Source organism: Platalea leucorodia (genome assembly GCF_965183815.1).
Source record: "Platalea leucorodia genome assembly, chromosome: 6".
NCBI classification, from domain to species: domain Eukaryota; kingdom Metazoa; phylum Chordata; class Aves; order Pelecaniformes; family Threskiornithidae; genus Platalea; species Platalea leucorodia.
The window spans coordinates 56,503,127-56,507,342 of NC_138828.1; positions in this window are offsets into that span (position 1 = coordinate 56,503,127).

The window sequence follows — 4,216 nt, forward strand, 5'->3', positions numbered from 1 at the left end:
TCAGTGCATTCAAGAATAAAGTTCTTTCGTGTGTCTGCATATTAACTGACATTAAATTGTGAGGAGGAGGAAAGGGAGGGAATGAGATAATTTCATCTCTATAGAGTATGAAAAAAATCATCACATTGTTAACTGTGCCTTGCCAAAGGCCATTGCCAGCTCAGCTGTAGCATACGATCTCCTAGAGGGCAAGAACTATCCAGGTATTTCTGAGTTTGCGAATAATTGCGGTTCCCATTCAATCAGTACTTTGCCCTGTTATCTAGAGCATATGGTATGGCACTACAATAGGATGCTTAATTCAGCTTTAATGTGACTTAAGTGGAAGGTTAGGGATCTATTTATGAACATCCTGCTAAGTCACACGGCACTGAAAATTGGACTGTGTGTTGGAGGCACAGACACAGATAATCATAGCAAGGCTCTGAGTGTTCCTCTGATGTTCCTTAGATTGGGTTACATTGAATTTGGCTTGGCTTGTTGGAAAATTGCTGGCATCCATTTAACTGGGTTTCCTGTAACTTGTCTTAAAATTGTTTCAGTCTCAAAATCCTTGTTTTAGTCTCTCCCCACCACCACCCCCAAAGTATGTACTTTTTTCCCCTCTTATGATATGGCGTTACTGTACAACAACAAGATGTTAAAAAAAAAGTTACCAGAGTATAAAACTAGATTTCAAGTGACTTTACTTTTCTATGCAGTGCTTTATATTCATGAGCTATATCTAAAAGAGCAGAGTTCTGTGAACTTTTTATTACAAATAATTATTAATTACATAAACTAAAGTCTACTAACTACTGATAAACATGTAATATATCCCACTTACATGAGCAGTGGAGCAAAAAGGATGCTCATCTGGAAAGGAATCCACTTGGACTAGAAAATAACATGCATCTAGATGTGTTGTTCATCCAGAAAGCATCCTCTCCTTCCTGTTTTGAAGATAGTTTCATACTACTTGCATGCAATTGAGCTATTATTCTTATTTTTAGTTGAGAGGAAAAATTGCTTTCCCTCAACACTCTGCAAGTTAAATGCCTGGGTTGATAAGTTAGAACAGGCGATAATGTGTTTGATAGGCTTGTACTAATCTGTTGGTACAAAAGAGAAATACGTGGTGTGTCTATAGCAGATCTGACACCTCTGGTTTGACCAGCATAAGGACAGAGACATGTTTTCAGCCTCTTTCAGAAATTGCTGTATCTTTGGTTAATCATTTAAAAATGTGGGAGTCTTTCCTGTGTGCCTGTGTACAAGAATGTGAAATCTCCTCTTGTGAGTCAGACCAGATTTTGTATGATTCAGTTTGTCTGAGCAATTAGATGACACGAACTGAATTGCCAGTCCAGTAAGTCCTGGAGGAAGGAGAAGAGGTATCATCATCCAAGACCCGGATGCTGGCCTTTGCTCTGGAAGCATTCCCAAAATGCTGTCCCAGCGTTTTGGAGAAGTGTGACTGGAAGACCAGTTGTGAATACAAACCTCTGAAAGACAAGGTTTGTGGTGTGAGAGCTGGGGCTGTGACTGCCAGCAGTCATCATCCCCCAACAGAGCAATCCCCTCACTTGCAAAATGAACTCAGTGAAAGTATTGCTTGTTGAGGAGACTCCCCTGAAACCCAGACATCTAAATCTAAGTGAAAACACCACTTACGTTTCCTGGTCTTCTAGCATAGACTCTAATCTAGTCCCACTTGTCCTCAGTAATTTTTCTTTGGCAATGACATTTCCAGGAATCTTGTATAGCTGCTTAGAGCACCACCTCTGTACTTGAATAAGATAGCTGAAATTCAGCACTCAAGCCTCTGAAAGTGGACTATTTAATCCAAACCCATTTACTCCTCAGATTTGAGCTCGGGATTTATAGCCCCAGTCGGTAAGCTGAGCAAAGGGCATGTAATCATGCAAAAGTTAATTTTTGACAGTTGATTTTTTAATTGTGAGCATTTCTTGCAGGCTGAGGCTCAGATGGGAGGACATTGTGCTGAACAAAGCCTTTCTGAACTTCATGTGAACAGCAGCGATCAGACCTGCACCACTGCTGAGCAGCAGTGGATTGCAGTCGTGTGTTTTGAGTTGTTTTGTGTTTTCTTTTTAACTTTCTGCCTTTCTGAGCCTGTCACAGGACAGGGCAGCTCCCATGCCAAGCTCCACGGCTCCTATCCCCAGCCCCAGTGAGGCAGGAAGGCCGCTGGGATTACAGCCTATGCAGATGGCTCTGCTCCAAGGTGCACATTTCCTGCAAGAAAGCTCAGCTGGGAATGCTGAAAACCAGCTGGAAAACCAGGCCCTACACGAGGCTTCTTCACTGGAGCCTGTGCTGCAAAAAGAAGTCAGGAAGAGTCCAGCAGTGTGAGCTGCTGATCCCACAGGGTTTTCCAAACCAGGGATGGCAGGAGGTGCTGTGTCAGCGACCCCGTGCAAGACTTATGTGTGGGCTGACTCCCTTGTCCCTGTCTGCCCCTGCAAATGAGGACAGAGTGCGAGGCAGGGGAGCAAAAAAGTGCGGCCAGCATGTATGAACCTGAGTTGGCTGTGCAAAAGCCTGTGGCTCTTGATAAAGGTGTACCACCATTTGGGAAAGGTACCCATGAAGAGGTATGCTGTCTGCCCTTTGCTCAGAAACGCTTGTGCTGAGACAGTCGGAGCTCCTGGCTGGGGCAGCGTTGAAGCTCACAGCCTCCTCCCTTGGGAGTGCCCGATGCTCCTGCATTGGCACCAGGGCTTGCCTCCTCCTTCCCCCTCGCCCCGATGGCTGCGGGCACAGGACTGGCTCCCACCCCACGCATTCACCCACAGCAAGCGGAGGTGCTCCTGAGTCCTCAGTAAGGCAGTGCCTCTCTCAAAAGCCTTTATTACCTGCTTGCACATCTGTGCATGAAATTATTGGGGAAGAAATTACTCTGCCCAGACAAGGTGCTGCTCCTTTGCAGTTTTTGTTTGTTTGCAGCTCTTGTACATACGGGATTTCTCTTCCTTTTCCTCCATTTAGTAATACGTCTGTGCTGTCATGGATTTGAGCTCCAGTTTAACACGGAGACAAATTCAGACTGCATGTGGAGGCTGGAGAGGAGATGTTGGCCCGGTAGAGCTGCACACCAAGTGCATCACCTCCCCCCAAGTTCACGGGTGGCACAAACTCCCCTTACTGTGCCAGGCAGAAAAACCACCAGCCATCGGCTTAACAAGCCCCCCACTTACTTTCACTGGAGCTGTCTGTCTCCAAGCGTACCCCTTCCCCACTGCTGATGGACCCAGCAGTGCCTCTGCACCTTCTGCTCTCTCAGCCTGTACTCGAGGTCCCCAAAACAACCAGGTCCAGGGCTGTACGGCAGCCTGCTGCGGTGCAAAAATGGGTGATTCCTGGAGGTGGTGGGTTTTCTGGGCTTGTAACCTCCCCAGAGCCCACGGGTGCTGGTGTTTAGAGACTCGGCTTTAGGGGAAGGCTGACTGCTCCCACCAGTCTTTCTGTGATCCAGATCAATTAACCATTGCTGTTTGGCTTCCAGAGCAGAAGACAAATGCCCGGTGTAACAGAACAATGGTAAATGCATGTAGCTGTGTGAGGCTTCCTTGTTCTGCTGGCTCTTGGAGAAAGCTTTCCGTCCAGCTCTTGAGGCAGTACAGCTGTGCCACCTAAATATCTTGGCTGCTCCTCTCTGGTGCCTGTTCTGCAAGACATTTACTTCTGTCTTCCACAAAACAAGAGAAATCTGCAGATGTTGAAAATATTGTGGTGAAATACAACCCATCAGGTTTTAGCTATAAAATAGTTCAGCCTCTGTCATGTGCTGCTCTAATTCCATAGATGTTTATAGTTTGAAATGAATTCTTACTTGAACTGAAAAATTTAAAAAATTAGGACAGAAATGGCTAAGGGATGCTGATTCATATGCAAGGGGATGTCTAAAGTTTTCTTCAGATCCACTGATCATGGGTATGAGAGAGAGACAAACACCTCCTCAGCTTTTCAGTCGTCTTAAATTCGACCTGGTTTAGTGTCTGTCAATGTTGCCTGACCCAGAACACCACCATAAAAATCCGAGTTTCTCCAATAGCTTTTATGGACTACGGGAGCTATTCCATACTGTCCTCTTTCACAGACTGACAGTCGGCTGAGGCCCTTGCTGTGCAAACAGCAGCAGCGATAGCTCCCCATGGGAGCAGCCTGCACCTGAGGGGCCTGCCCCAAGGGCAGCAGCCCTGGCTGGTCCAGG